The following is an 18,785-nucleotide window of genomic DNA, read 5'->3' as shown; positions in this document are numbered from 1 at the left end:
AACCCTAGTGGTACTGGTACTAGGTTTTATCGAAGGAATATCGTTTTGAGAGTATCGAAGCGTTGTCCGAGTGCTGAGTCACCACCTACTCAGGTGAGTGCATGGTCCCTTTCATCTTACACATAGATATGCAGTATTTTATATAAACTACGTGCTATGTGTGCATATTATCTGAATACTTGTTGTCTATGCTGGATGAACGTTTTATACATGTTTTAAAGGATTTAAACTTTATACGTATTATATATATACGAATATGTTGGGTATGATGATGGGTAGATAAATGATGAGAGATAGAGGATGACGTGAGTATACATTGGCAGCTATAGACTTAGTGCCTATGGGACAAACACCGGTAGCTATGGACTTAGTACCTGTCCAGACGTTGGTAGCTATGGATTTAGTACCTGTTAGGAGTTGGTAGCTATGGACTTAGTACCTATTAGTTAGACACTGGTAGCTATGGATTTAGTACCTGTAGGAATTGGTAGCTATGGACTTAGTACCTGTTGAGCGTTGGTAGCTATGGATTTAGTACCCGATGAGTAAGATATAGCAGCTATGGAATTAGTGCTTTACGAACGAACATTGGCAGCTATGAATTTAGTGTCAGTCCTATGACCCTGGAAGTAAGGGACTTCGGAATAGACGACCCTTAGGTTAAATCCTTAAGAGTAAAGAAGATAATGGGGATGGGTAATTGGGTTTAATTGCTTGATTGATTTAAACATAATAATTATATTATTGTGGGTTGAAAACCCTATGTACTCACCAGGTTTCCCAACCTGACCCACTCAGTTTATTTATTTCACAGGTGTTGATACGAAGTCACTTTACACTGAGAGATTTAAAGAGATGTAGATCACTAGTGTAAATAAATGCAAGTTCTGTTTATGCTTATGTTTCTGTATTAACGATGACATCCCAAACGTTTTAAGATGAATAAAAATACGTTTCTTCGAAAATGTTTTAATAACGTATTTATTGTGTTTTTCTGGGAACAAATTCCGCAACCTTTTTATAAAATGAAGTACTCTGATTTTCATAAAGCATAAACAAAATCGGTCTTTTCTGGCCGTGATTTTGGGGATGTCACATAGCGGGCCCACGGGTGGACATCATGGAGCATATTACACTGCGAAGAAGATCTTTGACATTGGGTTTTATTGGCCCATGATTTTTAAAGATTCAACCCAATTTGTCAAAGAATGTGATGCTTGTCATAGAGTGGGAAACATTTCATGTCGAAATGAAATGCCACAACATAGTATCCAAGTGTGCGAAGTATTTGATGTGTGGGGGATCGATTTCATGGGACCATTTCCCATGTCTAAAGGCAACAAATACATATTGGTGGCGGTCGATTATGTATCCAAATGGGTGGAGGCACAAGCCTTGCCAACTAATGACAGTCGGGTGGTGGTGCGGTTTTTAAAGAAGTTATTTTCAAGATTTGGAGTCCCAAAAGCTCTTATAAGTGACCGAGGCACTCATTTTGCCAATGATCAACTAGAGAAGGTGCAAAGGAAGGTAACCCATAAATTTTCTACATCCTACCATCAACAAACTAGTGGACCAACTGAAGTGACAAATCGAGCTTTAAAGAGAATTTTGGAGAAATCGGTGGAGAGCAATCGAAAAGAATGGTCGCATAAGCTAGACGATGCACTTTCGGCCTTCCGTACAGCTTTCAAAATGCCTATTGGTACTACACCATATAGGTTAGTTTATGGAAAGCAATGTCATTTGCCGGTGGAGATAGAGCATAAAGCTTTTTGGGCTTTAAAGATGTGCAACTTCAATATGGAGGAGCTCAAGAGCAACCGGTTAATGAAAATGAATGCTCTTGAGGAACTTAGAAATGATGCATACACAAGTTCTTTGATCTATAAAGAGAAGACCAAGATGTGGCATGACAACAGGATAAATGAAAATAAAGAATTTCATGAAGGCCAAAAGGTGTTGCTCTTTAATTCAAGGATAAAAGTCTTCTTAGGAAAACTCAAGTCAAGATGGGATGGTCCTTTTCTAGTGAAGAAGGTGTTTCTACATGGTGCTATAGAGCAATTATCAAAAGATGGAACACCTTTCAAGGTCAATGGACATAGGGTCAAAAAGTATGAAGAAGGAATCCCAAGGAATGAAGGCATGGAAGAGTTGATGTTGCTGGAAGGGATTGCAACAATGTAGAAAGGGTGGGGTCTAGCTAATGACTCCTTAAAAAGAAGCGCTTCCGGGAGGCAACCCGAATTTGGAGTTTGCATTCTTTTTCCTTTACTTTCTTTTTAATTACTTTAGGATCTTTTTCATTCGTCTTCTTCTGAAAATATAATTTCTTGAGGGCAAGCAATGCCTAGAGTGTGTGGTGGAGGGTTAAAAATGAGAAAAAAAAATTCAATTTTTTCAAACTGCAAGGTTTACTCGCCGAGTAGGTACATGTACTCGGCGAGTACTTGTCAAAATAACCTAGAAAACACGTAAATACAGTTCTATCGGTGAGTACATCTTTTCTACTCGACGAGTAGCCAACTTACACAGATGGTTTATAATCTGTAAAATAAGGGTTTTCACCCATTTAACCCATACACTCGCCGTGAACAACCTCCCTCAAGCGATTTCTGTGAGTTCTTCAATTTTTGGTTTAATCCTCGACTTTCAAGGGAAAATGTATGATCTTTACACTTAAAACTCATCAAAGGTTCAAGCTTTATCACTGATTTGCCCCTATTTTGTCTAAATTCGGATTTGGGGGTTCCCTCAAATTCTAAGGTTTTAATTTTACCATGAATTAGGTGATGTTAGGAGAAATTTCTTTTTGATTAATGGTTATTGGACTTAGTACACGAAACACTTGTGCAAAATTGGTTGTTTTGGACAACCCATATGTGTTCGACAGATTCTGATCCCGATGTTCATCCTACTCGCCGAGTAAGACATGAACTCGGCGAGTAGGAGGCTAAACGGATCTATTTTATTCGATTTTAATTGCGGTGTGTTGTTTGTTTCTGCTTTCTTACTGTTGTTATGCAGGTACCATGTTCAGAAGAGGTCAGTCTTCAAGAGGGGGAAGCCAAGGGGACATCCCGTGGCTCTCATTCCGCCAAATAACATCCAAATCGTCTCAAGCTCGTGCCAAAAACAAGTTAGAGGCATTGAAACAAAAATAGATTCATTTGCCCAATGTAGTGGACTGGGATTGGCTGGGGAAAGTTGGTTTGGAAGAAGAGCTAACACCATATTTGGTGAAGGAATGCAATTTGGGGGATTCAACCATCATATGTGATGGTTGGTTACAATTATTCAAAATACAAGAACCGGTCTATGCTGAATTATGTTGGGAGTTTTTTGCTACCATCTCATTCCGAGGTGGTAGTGAGTACTACAATCCCAATATAATTTCCTTTTCTCTTGGTGGGGAGCTGCGACAATGCAGCATGGCTGAATTTTCATGGAGGCTTGGAATTTATGAGCAAACCACTATGTTGATTGAGGATTTTGAAGCTAACCAGGTGTACATCCCGTCTACCGCTCAAGAGGGTCACATTCATTCGCCGATCCTCCGTCTCATTCATCGTTTCGTGGCCAGTACGATTAATATGCGGAAGGATTGGGACAAGGTTCCAACCCTTGACATCTTCTATCTTTGGAGTATTATTACTCCCGATGTTTTCTGCAATCTTCCCTACTGCATAGCCAAGTATCTTGCGGAAGGGGCGGTTAAGGAGAAGGTGAACTCCAAGATTAATGGAGGGATGTTTGTGACAAGGCTTGCCAGGTCATTTGGGATATTAGATTTGCAAGAGGCAAGGGCGCTGACGGTCATTTATCCCCCTCCGTTCAACACCACATTATATAGGAGGGCAAGGATCGTGGAGAAGTTTGGTGATTCTTTTTCTATTCCACATGCGGATGAGCCGGCAATCCCCGAGGAGCCGGGAAGGCGAGTAAGGTAACGAAGCGAGCGGGTACGAGAAGACCCACCGGTTATTCCGGTGGATGAAGAGAACGATGGATGGAATCAAGTGGAGTACTAGCGCTATTTGGATGATATTGGACGAGGGGTCACTTATAACAATCAATCATTTGAATACCTCTTCGAGCAAATGAACATCGCACCGAGACCCGGTCCGGGATATCCCTATATTATGAGTTGGGAGGAAAGAATGATGAGGGGTAATGAAGGAGGAGGAAGCGGAGCCAGAGGAGCTGGCATGGAGGAAGAGGATTGAGGACTTTATGTTTGATGTTTTGTGTTTTGTGTTTTAATTTATGGTGTTTGAACAATTGTTAAACTTGGATGATTTGTTTTTTTAGGACTTTTATTGCTTTCACTTTTGGTTGCTTATTTTTCAGGAATGGAAGGTTAGGAAGCATAATAAAGTGTTAAGGGTCAAGTAAGGAATTGAAGGATGTTCAAGAAAGAGTGCAAAGTTTTTTCCTTAGGATTGAGTCTGTTAGAGTTGAGAGTAATGGACGGTGTTGCTGCTGAAAGGTTTAGAGAAAGGGTCAGTGAAATATTCAAATTTAAAACCTAAGTTAAGAAGAACACAAGATGGATCAGCTTTGGCAATACAACACCTACTCGCCGAGTGCACAAATTCTACGCGGTGAGTACATGGGTGATTACACGTACTAATTGCAAGTTAAGAGCCACTCGCCGAGTACACGACATTACTCGCCGAGTAGGTTGACAATTTTCGAGTTCCAGAGCTGTTTTGACCACTTTCATTGCAGTACTTGTCCATTTTTCGTGAAGAGTTGTTACTAGAGATTTCTAACAAGCTTTTTCCTTGATATTTTCGAGCTGTCAACCGCACGAGACGAATGACACCCAAGACATGGATGAGTTGTTCCCATGTCTAAAGTCAATTGAAGATGGAGCTTAAGATAAGAGTTATCAACCTATCGACTGCTACCCTAGGGGAGTTTGTTCCAATTCTCTCTATAGTTTGCATTTTTATTTTTTTCCATGATATGCAATGAGGGCATTGCATAAAATAAGTGTGGGGTAGGGGTTGGTCGCATATTAGAAAATTTAGAATTTAAATTTAGGCTAATTTTAAAAATTTGTTGCATACCAAAAATGTTACTTAGGAATTAATTTAGAAAATTTTGGTAAAAGCAATTAGGATTCCATGTTAGAATTGTGTTGATAATTGCATGAAAACCTAAATGTTTAGTTGAGCCTATATAGGTTATAGTGCATTTGTGGCTTCCTTATTCCAACGAAATCATGGGACAAAAAGACGACCTCGCTCAGCCTGAGGGATGCAATATTTTTAGCATCGTGTACTAGAAATGTACCCAGGAAAATTATTATTGTTAACCAATAAAGGTTGAAGTTGAGCGCCCCTGCTTAAGCATGTAGGGATTTGAGTGAAAAAAGTGAGGTACATGTAAAAAAAAGAGAGAAAGTTACAAGAAAAGTTGATGAATTTTTGGAGCATCAAAGTCAAATATCAAATATGAAGATCAAAAATTCCAAAGAAATTCAAATAGTTAAAGATACCAAAAACCAAACAACAAGGTGGTCAATTCAAAGAGATCAAAGATCAAATGTCAAAGAAATAGAGAATTCCAAAGAGCTCGAATGTGGTATCATCAATTGTAATTATCTAGATTATGTATGCTTGGGTTTCTCAACAAAAAATATCTTGAGGTTAAGAGGTTTTCTAAGGATGGATTCGGAGGGATGCATAAAATGAGCATAGTTCGGGGTGAGTGGGAAAATGTTTATGAGGATTGTGAGTATTTGGAATATGGGGGTATTTAGGATAATTTTAGACACAAATGCATGCGTTGCGGTCTTGGCATAATGGTTGGGTTACATTGGAGTTTTCATATGTGGTTCTAATATGTTAAAATTCAGTTTTGATTGGGGGCAAGCAAAAGTCAAGTGTGGGGTATTTTGATATGTGCATAATGAGTTAATTATTTAGCATACATTTTTATTCATTTTTAACTAATTATGTGTATAATGTAGACAAAAGGTACTTAATAATGCTTAAATTTTGTTTTCAGTCCAAAAGACATGCTTGGGAGTGAAAGGGAACAAGGAGAAGCAATTAGAGACCAAAGAATGAAGAATGAGCGAAAAAAGCTTAGCTACTCGGCAAGTTCTCGAGGCTACTCGGCGAGTACACTAGAATATTCCAGAAGATAAGTCAAGACTCCTGGTATAAGACCGATAACAAGCATCTACTCGGCGAGTTGGTTATGCTACTTGCCGAGTACACCCTGTTTTGTGATAATTATAAATATCAAACCATTATCCGAATGGAAAAGACTTTTTGGCAATTTTGAGAGCTGAAACTGCAAAAAAGAACCCTTGGAGGAGCTAAGGAATCCTAACCTTCAATCCTTTGAAGAATCAAGGCAATTAGGTTGTTCATTCCACTTACCTTTAGGAATTAAGTATGTTTAGCTTAGTTGAATTTGTTTTTAAGTTTGTTTTTGCTATGACTATGAACTAAATTCGTTTTGTTTCTGTTGCGGAGGACCAATTTACTCCTATGGATTAAAGTATACTTTTTGATTAATTGTTATTTGGTGATATTATTAAATTATGTTTGTTAAAGAACCTTATGCATTAATGACAACTATTTTCTATTAGTTGGAAGGTAATTAAGCTGCATGCACATCTCTTAATTATTAACCACGTATGTTATGTGAACACTTTATCATATGCCTAGGAATAATGAATATGAAACTAGGATAAACTAGAGAATGGATAAATTAATGTGTGAGCTTGTTTGAGAAACCAACAAACAAGAGGTTAGCTGAAACACCAACTTGATTAACCAATTACAAATCTTATTTAATCCAAACAATTGGACTAGGGAATTAATTAGTTTAAACAATTGGCCACTTATTGAATTGATTAATTGTTTAAGGGTTAGGAGTAATGAACATGAACCTAACCACTATAGTTGGTAACCAATAATAATCAATTTATCATTTAAATAACCATAGGAGTGAATTGGTTGAACCTAAACAAAAACCTTTTATTATATTTGGTGAATTTGTCATTTGCTTTAATTGTTTAGTTAGTTAGGTGTTTAAGTGCTTTGTTTAAGTTTCTAGTCTTGTAAAACTAGAGAAAAAACCCTTTTACTTTTATTACTTACTTAGTTAAAATTAGTTATTAGATTAATTTATGTTCCCTGAGTTCGACACCCTACTTATCCAACTATACCACTAAAAGACAGGTTCATTGCCTTTGTGTGCTTAATTTATTAACTAAAATTAGGATTAAAACTAGCGTGTTTCACACACATCAAGTTGCCTTCATGTTAGATTGAATAACTTCTATCTTTTCATTTGTTAGCCTCACGAGTTCGCGACATGTGTGTTTTTTCTCCCCAACTTCAAGCCAACACAAGGGTGTTCTACATTTCCTTCCATAAAATGCTTCATAAGGTGTCATTCTAATAATTGAGTGATAATTGTTGTTATAAGAGAATTCCACCAAGGGTAAGTGGTCATCCCATTTCCTCCAAAATTAATCACGCATGACATCATCATATCCTCCAAAGTTTGGTTGGTCCTTTCGTTTGCACATCCGTCTGAGGGTGGTATGCAGTGCATAAGCATATTTTTGTCCCCAATTAGGTTGTTCATTCCACTTAGCTTTAGGAATTAAGTATGTTTATCTTAGTTGAATTTGTTTTTAAGTTTGTTTTTGCTATGACTATGAACTAAATTCATTTTGTTTCTGTTGGGGAGGTGAAAGGACCCAAAAATACGACCCAAAAATTTTCGTTTTTCAATATTATCAAAACCATAACGTAAGTGTCATAACGTAAAACATACGCGGTGTATCCCTAAAACATAATAAAATAATGTGCGGAAGATTGTATCATACTACATCAATTCCAAAATATCAAAAAGTTATCCCCAGGACAAAAGCTGTGTTGTGGTGTGTGTGCGATGCTGTCACCCCGAGCTCTTCCCTTTACTTGCGGAAGTACCTGAAACCAAAACTGAAACTGTAAGCACGAAGCTTAGTGAGCTCCCCCAAAATACCACATACCATACAATAACATATAAACACATATTGGGCCTTGCCCACTGCATCGGACCAAAGCCCGGAACTAACTGCATCGGACCAAAGTCCGGAACTAACTGCATCGGACCAAGTCCGGAACTGACTACATCGGACCGAAGTCCGGAACTGACTGGGACCGTGTCCCGTGCATCGGACCGAAGTCCGGAACTGACTGAGCATAGCATATCATATCATCTAGCATGAACAAATATAATGCATACTGCATCGGGCCGTAGCCCGGAACACATAACATAAAACACATAACACATAGCGCATAAATCCTGTCTGAACCACGAAGGCATCAAACATACTAACTACTACATCGGACCGAAGTCCAGAAACTACTGCTAACTGGACGGGCCGGCATTGTGGCCTTAGACCCGTCCCTACTGGGAGGAAACTCACCTCGTAAGCTAGCTGATGAGTGTGTGGCTCGGGAAGCTAACGGCTGCTGCTCTTAAATCTCCTCGGCTACAAGTCCATAAACACACTCAATCAAAAACTAACACTGCACTTAGGGGTAAAATGACTCTTTTACCCTTGGTCAAAGTCAACTCACTCCGGGCTGACTCGCCGAGTCGGGTTGCCCAACTCGCCGAGTCCTAGTCTCACTTCTCAGCTCTACACGCTGCTACTCGTCGAGTGTGGCATCGACTCGACGAGTTCCCTCTGGATCCAAGAACTCAGACAATCTTCATCCGACTCGCCGAGTCGTATGAACAGACTCGACGAGTTGTTCTTGATCCCAAGAAGATTGCCTTGGACTCGCCGAGTTGTATGAACAAACTCGTCGAGTCCCTCCATCACTGAGTCTACTCTCAACACACTGAGTCCACTTCCTGACTCACCTCGTCCACTCGACACTGATAAAACTGAAGGACTCGGGACTCGCGACCCGACTCGTCGAGTCGTTCTTCCGACTCACCGAGTCGCCGCCATGCAACAGATTTTTACTTGATTTTGTTTGAATCCAATGCATACAATTGATAGATCTGAGTCCAATAAGCTATTTTACCACGTAAAGTTTCCAACTTTACGTGCACAACCTCATGAATAAGGGAAATAAGGCTAAAAGATGCATAAAATGGGTAGATCTATGGTTAACATGCAATATAACCCCAAAAAGACAGTAGATCTGGGCTCTACAACACCCCAACATTCAGATCCTTAGATATTTCGACTTAATAGGACGTTCATGCAAGTGAAAGGCTTGAAACAAGCACCAACTAGCTCTTAGGAGAGCTCTAATGGAAGTTTAAAGCATATAATAAGATGAAACTCCGAAAATACCTCAATAAACTCTGATTTGGCCTTGGATCTTTGCACTACAACCCTTCTCCTTGCTTATTTCTTCTTCTCCTTCTTCACACCTTCACAAAGAGGGCACCAAAACACATATAAGCTCTTCAATGGAGGTTTGGGGCTCTAATACTGCGTTCTCAGGGTGAGGGAGGCGAGGATGGGGGCTATAAGGGGGTATAAATAGTGGGCAACCCGGGGATTTAGGGTTTCACCCAGACGGATGGACTCGCCGAGTCCATATTATGGACTCGTCGAGTCGCCGGCTCATGCGTGCCCGCAGACACGACCCTACTCGGCGAGTCAGGCCATGAACTCGCCGAGTCCCTCTTGTAAAATTCACTCTAATTACCAATAAATCAACATACCGGGAATGGGTCGTTACAATTCTCCCCCACTTGTCTTAGACTTCGTCCTCGAAGTCTGCTACGGCTGGATCTGCGAATAACTCCGGGTAGTGCGCTCTCATTTCTTCTTCAGCCTCCCACGTCCATTCAGACCCCTTTCGGTGCTGCCACTGCACCTTTACTAGCTGAATTACCTTGTTCCTCAAGGTCTTGGTCTTTCGTTCCATAATTGCGACCGGTTTCTCGATATAATTCAGGCTGCTATCAACCTGGATGTCCTCTAAGGGAACGACTGCTGTCTCATCCACCAAACACTTCCTCAACTGCGACACGTGGAAGGTGTTGTGTATCAGACTAAGCTCCTCAGGAAGATCTAACCGATAAGCAACCCGACCCACCCGGGCCAAAACCCTGAAAGGAACAATAAATCTGGGGCCCAATTTGCCCCTCTTCCGGAACCTGATGACACCTTTCCAAGGTGAGACTTTCAGAAGAACCATATCTCCCACCTGGAACTCCAAGTCCGAACGCCTCCTGTCGGCGTAGCTCTTCTGCCGACTCTGCGCAGTCTGTAGCCTACTACGGACCTGCTGGATCAATTCCGTCGTCTTGAGCACCACTTCGGTGCTCCCTATGACTCGCTGACCGACCTCGCCCCAACAAATCGGGGTCCTGCACTTCCTGCCATATAACATCTCAAAAGGAGGTCGATCAATGCTCGCATGATAACTGTTGTTATACGAGAATTCCGCTAACGGAAGATACGTATCCCAACTGCCCCTAAAATCTAAAACACATGCCCTAAGCATGTCCTCGAGAGTCTGAATCGTCCTCTCACTCTGCCCCTCAGTCTGAGGATCAAAAGCGGTACTGAAATGGAGACGAGTACCCATCTCGTCGTGGAATCGCTTCCAGAATCTGGACGTGAAACGAACATCTCGGTCCGACACCACCGATACCGGCACTCCATGACGTGCCACAATCTCTCGCACATAGATATCGGCTAACTTTTCCGCCGATATACTCTCCTGAATCGGAATAAAATGGGCACTCTTCGTCAACCGATCCACTACTACCCATATCGAGTCCACTCCACGTGCGCTCCTGGGGAGTTTGGTGACGAAATCCATGGTGATATCCTCCCATTTCCACACGGGAATGTCTAACGGTTGCATCTTGCCGTGAGGCCTCTGGTGCTCTGCTTTGACCTTTCGGCAGGTCAAACACCTCTCAACATACCAAGCGACGTCTCGCTTCATGCAGGGCCACCAATAATCAGGTCGAAGATCTCGATGCATCTTCGTCGCTCCTGGGTGGATAGAAAATCGAGACTTATGAGCCTCGTCCATCAATACTTGCCGTACCCCACCCCAGTACGGTACCCACACCCTACCATGAAGCGTCAACAAACCCCGACTGTCGTAATCAAACGAAGCTACTCGGCCCACTATCCTCTCGCACTTCTGCCTCTCTTCCTTGAGACCCTCCATCTGAGCCTCCTTGATCCGCTCCAACAAAGGAGTGATCACCGTCATCCTCATACACAGATCTCTGATAGGGGCCGCCGACACCTTACGGCTCAGGGCGTCGGCCACCACGTTGGCCTTCCCTGGATGATAAAGGATCTCACAGTCATAGTCCTTCAGCACGTCCAACCATCTCCTCTGTCTCATGTTCAAACTCGGCTGATCCATAAGATATCGCAAACTCTTGTGGTCCGTGTAGATAGTACAGCGGACCCCATAAAGGTAATGTCTCCAAATCTTGAGGGCAAATACAACTGCCCCCAGCTCCAAGTCATGGGTAGGATAATTAGCCTCGTGAGGCTTCAACTGTCTCGAGGCATAAGCTACCACATGGCCCCGCTGCATCAACACTGCTCCCATACCTGTGATCGAAGCATCACAATAGACCACGAAATCCTCTACACCCTCTGGCAAGGTAAGGATCGGAGCCTCGCACAATCTCTGCCTGAGAGTCTCAAACGCCGCCTGCTGCTCAGGCCCCCAACGAAAAACCACCGACTTCTTGGTTAGTCGGGTGAGCGGCACCGCTATCTTGGAGAAGTCCTGGATAAATCTCCGATAATACCCTGCCAATCCTAGGAAGCTCCGAATCTCAGATGGAGACCTCGGTACCTCCCACTGCATCACGGCCTCGATCTTGGCCGGATCAACCAAAATACCCTTCTGGTTAACGAGGTACCCAAGAAACTACACCTCGCGCAACCAGAACTCGCACTTGGAGAACTTAGCGAAAAGTCTCTCCCTCCTCAAAGTCTCCAACACCTCCCGCAGGTGCTCCTCGTGCTGCCCCTATGTCTTGGAATATACCAAGATGTCATCTATGAACACGATCACCAACCGATCTAGCATCGGTCTGCACACGCGGTTCATGAGATCCATGAACGCGGCTGGGGCATTGGTTAGCCCAAATGGCATCACCACGAACTCATAATGACCATACCGGGTCCTGAAAGCAGTCTTCTGTACATCCTCATCCCTGACCCTCATCTGATGGTAACCGGAGCGTAGGTCGATCTTGGAGAACGAAGACGCTCCCTGGAGCTGATCAAACAAGTCATCTATCCTCAGAAGGGGGTAACGGTTCCTCACCGTTACCTTGTTCAACTCCCGATAATCAATACACATCCGATGCGACCCATCCTTCTTCCTCACAAATAAGATCGGCGCTCCCCAAGGCGAACTGCTCGGCCGAATGAAACCCTTGTCTAACAGCTCCTGAAGCTGTGTAGACAACTCCTGCATCTCAGGGGGTGCAAGTCGATACGGTGCTTTGGCTATCGGAGCCGCACTAGGAACCAGGTCGATCCTGAACTCAACCTGCCTCTCAGGAGGTATCCCCGGCAAATCCTCGGGAAACACATCCGGGTAATCTCGAATAATAGGAACATCATCAATCGTCGTCTTGCCCTTATCCCGGGCATCCAAGACGTAAGCTACAAAACCGACGCAACCCTGCTGAACGTAGCGTCTCGCCCTTGCGGCAGAATAAAAGGTCGGTCCTCGCTGGGGCCTCTCGCCCTGAATCACTATCTCTCCTCCACTGGGAGTGCGAACCCTCACTAGCTGAAGCTCACAATCAATCACCGCCCCATTGGGGCTTAGTCAATCCATGCCCATAATAACTTTATTCCCGCGCAGGGGAATAGGAACCAGATCCACTGAAAACTGCTCCTCAAATATCTGAAGGGAACACCCTCTATGTACTCTGTCGACCCTCACGGTCCTATCATCTGCTATCTCAACCTCTAATGGACAATCCAGCTCCCCCGGAGCTCTGCTAAATCTCTTGCTAAGCGCAAGCGACTCAAATGATCGGGTGGCCCCCGAATCGAATAATACCAAAGCAGGGATGCCGTTCACCGAGAACGACCCTAAATAAAACGTATCATCAAATAATATTCAATCGATATACTAATAATTAAAAGATGAAAGAAATATACATACCCGTCACCACGTCAGGAGTCGCTCGCGCCTCCTCTGCTGTCATTTGAAATGCCCTGCTCTTCGCCAATGGCGCATCAGCTCGGCCCTGCCGGCCATCCGTAATCCTCAAGGTGGCAGGGGCGGGTGCAAGCACCTTCCCTGCTGCAGCTAAACTGGGACACTGGGACCTTTTGTGTCCCCTCTGATTGCACTGAAAGCAAATCAGATCCGATGCTGTAACCGTAGTGGTAGGGGCCGTACAATCCCTACTCATATGCCCGGTTCGACAACACTTGTAGCAGCCGGAACTCCCTGCCTTGCACGCCCCCTCGTGCAACCTCCCACACTTGCCACACCGACCGTGGCTCTGCTGACCCCTGGACCTGTGATCTGAAACCTTGGGCTTTTTGCCCACACTGCCTGCACCCGAAACCGCCTCCGGTTTCCTCTTCTTCTCCATCTCGAGATCAATCTCCCTCTTTCTGGCTCTAGCAATCATGTCGTCCAGTGTTTTGCAACTGGACCGGCTCACAAACATACGAATGTCACTCCGCAACATCTCGTGATAACGGGCCTTCTTCATCTCCTCATCGGCTGCATACTGTGGAACAAGAAGAGCCCTCTCCCTGAACTTGGCGGTGATCTCCGCCACTGTCTCGGTAGTCTGGGTAAGATCCTGGAACTCCCTAGCTAACTGTTGCACCTCAATCACCGGTGCAAACTCTGCTCTGAACCTGGTAGAGAAATCAGCCCAGGTCATGGCATCCAGTGCCGTATCATCCCCGATGGCATGTCCGACCTCCTCCCACCAGTCTCGTGCCCTGTCCTTCAGAAGACAGGACGCCAATCTGACCTTGTCCCCCTCGGGACATCTGCTAGTGCGGAATGCGTTGGCCACATCCGCCAACCACCTGGTACTCGCTATGGGGTCCCGTGCCCCGTGATAGTCAGGAGCCCCGCATGCCCTGAACTCCCTGAAAGTGAGTGTGCGCGACCCCATCATGGCCGCCATCTCAGTACGGAAAGTACTCAGTCTCTCATCCATCATCTCCAAAATGCCCTCCTTGATCGAACCGAAGATCACAGGAGTCTGCTCTAGTATGATGCGAGTAACCTCAGAAGAAAGGAATTCTCTAGTCTGCTCATCCATCTGTCCGACCTCCGGGTCTGATCCCGATCCTGATCCCCCTCCGGCATCTGAACTGCCGGCTGCTGGCCTCGGACGCAAAACTACCATTCTGAAACATATCATAACAACATCAGAACACTGAAATATCTCAAGGGATCATGATACTACTACTAGCTTCCTGGTCTTGTCTTGGCCTTCCTTGATTCGAGTACGGATCCTCTGCTTTCAGTAGTATGGGCCCCTACTACCTTCCAAATCTATCCGTACTTTCCTCAAGAACTGCCTTGACTCCCCCAAGTCACTTCTACCGCTGCTATTCTCTACTATTCTCATCCTAGGCTTGCCCTAGAGGAAACTCAAGCTCAATACGACTGGTCCTCAGCTGCTGTAGGTCTCCTTGTAATGCCAGTTAGCCACCACCTAAACACCATCACATGTGATGAGGATCAGATAATCCTTCAAGTAAAAGATCCGTCCCTACAACGGTTGGACTCAAACAAGAGCTGCGCAATAGGGCCAGTTCCAGCACTCTCGGATTATTCAAACCTGATTACATGTGGTGTGACGTGTCCACCTAATGGCTAACTCCCATTACTCGGAACCCCACCAAGCACGAAGCAAGCAGCATTCGGATGAGGGGAAACAGACTCAAGTAAAACTATTCTTATAACAAGAAATTGTACTAGCATAGGATGCTAAGCTCATACTATCAGGCATAACCTACACAGGCTATCCTACTGCTGTCTACTCAGTTCTAGCATGCAATACTCATAAAGCTGTAACACATAAGTAGGCACATAAGGCATACTCCTAGATCCTTAGTCCTACACTAGCATGTTGTTCTACTGAAACTGAAACTGAACAAATAATTTGTATGGGTAATTTGGGAGTACTTACTTGAGCTCGGCTGACCGCATGCACACACCTCTATCTTATTAAAAACAATTCTTTCTTCTAAGTGTTTTCAAAATTCTTTTTGTAAAAACATTTTTATTTTATTAAAATCTTTTATTTCCCTTAGTTTGAGTTCAGATACACCCGGAAGTGTATCCGAATCCCTCAAACCAGGGCTCTGATACCAACTTGAAACGACCCAAAAATTTTTGTTTTTCAATATAATCAAAACCATAACGTAAGTGTCATAACGTAAAACATACGCGGTGTATCCCTAAAACATAATAAAATACTGTGCGGAAGATTGTATCATACTACATCAATTCCAAAATATCAAAAAGTTATCCCCAGGACAAAAGCTGTGTTGTGGTGTGTGTGCGATGCTGTCACCCCGAGCTCTTCCCTTTGCTTGCGGAAGTACCTGAAACCAAAACTGAAACTGTAAGCACAAAGCTTAGTGAGCTCCCCCAAAATACCACATACCATACAATAACATATAAACACATATTGGGCCTTGCCCACTACATCGGACCAAAGCCCGGAAACTGCGTCGGACCGAAGTCCGGAACTGACTGGGACCTTGTCCCCTGCATCGGACCAAAGTCCGGAACTAACTGCATCGGACCAAAGTCCGGAACTAACTGCATCGGACCAAGTCCGGAACTGACTGCATCGGACCGAAGTCCGGAACTGACTGGGACCGTGTCCCCTGCATCGGACCGAAGTCCGGAACTGACTGAGCATAGCATAGCATATCATCTAGCATGAACAAATATATTGCATACTGCATCGGGTCGTAGCCCGGAACACATAACATAAAACACATAACACATAGCGCATAAATCATGTTTGAACCACGAAGGCATCAAACATACTAACTACTACATCGGACCGAAGTCCGGAAACTACTGCTAACTGGACGGGCCGACATTGTGGCCTTAGACTCGTCCCTACTGGGAGGAAACTCACCTCGTAAGCTAGTTGATGAGTGTGTGGCTCGGGAAGCTAACGGCTGCTGCTCCTGAATCTCCTCGGCTACAAGTCCATAAACACACTCAATCAAAAACTAACACTGCACTTAGGGGTAAAATAACTCTTTTACCCTTGGTCAAAGTCAACTCACTACGGGCTGACTCGCCGAGTCGGGCTGCCCAACTCGCCGAGTCCTAGTCTCACTTCTCAGCTCTACACGTTGCTACTCGTCAAGTGTGGCATCGACTCGACGAGTTCCCTCTGGATCCAAGAACTCAGACAATCTTCATCCGACTCGCCGAGTCGTATGAACAAACTCGACTAGTTGTTCTTGATCCCAAGAAGATTGCCTTGGACTCGCCGAGTTGTATGAACAAACTCGTTGAGTCCCTCCATCACTGAGTCTACTCTCAACTCGCTGAGTCCACTTCCTGACTCACCTCGTCCACTCGACATTGATAAAACTGAAGGACTCGGGACTCGCGACCCGACTCGTCGACTCGTTCTTCCGACTCGCCGAGTCACCGCCATGCAACAGATTTTTACTTGATTTTGTTTGAATCCAATGCATACAATTGATAGATCTGAGTCCAATAAGCTGTTTTACCACGTAAAGTTTCCAACTTTACGTGCACAACCTCATGAATAAGGGAAATAAGGCTAAAAGATGCATAAAATGGGTAGATCTATGGTTAACATGCAATATAACCCCAAAAAGACAGTAGATCTGGGCTCTACAACACCCCAACATTCAGATCCATAGATATTTCGACTTAATAGGACATTCATGCAAGTGAAAGGCTTGAAACAAGCACCAACTAGCTCTTAGGAGAGCTCTAATGGAAGTTTAAAGCATATAATAAGATGGAACTCCGAAAATACCTCAATAAACTCTGATTTGGCGTTGGATCTTTTCATTACAACCCTTCTCCTTGCTTCTTTCTTCTTCTCCTTCTTCACACCTTCACAAAGAGGGCACCAAAACACATATAAGCTCTTCAATGGAGGTTTGGGGCTCTAATACTGCGTTCTCAGGGTGAGGGAGGCGAGGATGGGGGCTATAAGGGGGTATAAATAGTGGGAAACCCGGGGATTTAGGGTTTCACCCAGACGGATGGACTCGCCGAGTCCATATTATGGACTCGTCGAGTCGCCGGCTCACGCGTGCCCGCAGACACGACCTTACTCGGCGAGTCAAGCCATGAACTCGCCGAGTCCCTCTTGTAAAATTCACTCTAATTACCAATAAATCAACATACCGGGAACGGGTCGTTACAGGAGGAACAATTTAATCCTATGTATTAAAGTATACTTTTTGATTGATTGTTTTTGGTGATATTATTAAATTATGGTTGTTAAAGAACCCTATGCATTAATGACAACTATTTTCTGTTAGTTCGAAGGTAATTAGGCTGCATGAACATCTCTTAATTATTAACCACATATGTTATGTGAACACTTTATCATATGCCTAGGAATAATGAATATGAAACTAGGATTAACTAGAGAATGGGTAAATTAATGTTTGAGCTTGTTTGAGAAACCAACAAACAAGAGGTTAGTTGAAACACCAACTTAATTAACCAATTACAAATCATATTTAATCCAAACAATTGAACTAGGGAATTAATTAATTTTAACAATTGGCCACTGATTGAATTGATTAATTGTCTAAGGGTTAGGAGTAATGAACATGAACCTAACCACTATACTTGGTAACCAATAATAATTAATTTATCATTTAAATAACCATAGGAGTGAATTGGTTGAACCTAAACAGAAACCTTTTATTATATTTGGTGAATTTGTCATTTGCTTTAATTGTTTAGTTAGTTAAGTGTTTAAGTGCTTTGTTTAAGTTTCTAGTCTTCTAAAACTAGAGAAAAAACCCTTTTACTTTTATTACTTGCTTAGTTAAAATTAGTTATTAGATTAATTTCCGTTCCCTAAGTTCGACACCCTACTTATCCAACTATACCATTGAAAGACAGGTTCACTGCCTTTGTGTGATTAATTTATTAACTAAAAGTAGGATTAAAACTAGCTCGTTTCACACACATCAAGTCGCCTTCATGTTAGATTGAATAACTTCTATCTTTTCATTTGTTAGCCTCACGAGTTCGGGACCTGTGTGTTTCTTCTCTCCAGCTTCAAGCCAACACAAGGGTGTTCTACATTTCCTTCCATAAAATGCTTTATAAGGTATCATTCTAATACTTGAGTGATAATTGTTGTTATAAGATAATTCCACCAAGGGTAAGTGGTCATCCCATTTCCTCGAAAATTAATCACGCATGACATCAACATATCCGCCAAAGTTTTGTTGGTCCTTTCATTTGCACATCCGTCTGAGGGTGGTATGTAGTGCATAAGCATATTTTTGTCCCTAGTTCTTCTTGTAAAGATTTCCAAAATCTAGATGTGAATCTAGCATCCCTATCTGAAACTATGGTAAGTGGCACACCTTGCAGTCTCACCACTTCATCAACATAGATTTTCACATGCTTGTCTAAAGGGGTTGATTTCTTTATGGAAAGTAAGAGTGAAATTTTAGTCAAGTTATCTACAATCACACAAATGGAATCGTTCCCTTTACTTGTTCTTGGTAGACCCATCACAAAGTCCATAGTAATGTCTTCCTATTTCCC

Source organism: Lactuca saligna, chromosome 7, assembly GCF_052625555.1.
Source record: "Lactuca saligna cultivar CGN05327 chromosome 7, ASM5262555v1, whole genome shotgun sequence".
In the NCBI taxonomy this organism is placed as follows: domain Eukaryota; kingdom Viridiplantae; phylum Streptophyta; class Magnoliopsida; order Asterales; family Asteraceae; genus Lactuca; species Lactuca saligna.
The sequence above is the reverse complement of the archived record's forward strand: the minus strand, read 5'-3'. Positions refer to the sequence as shown.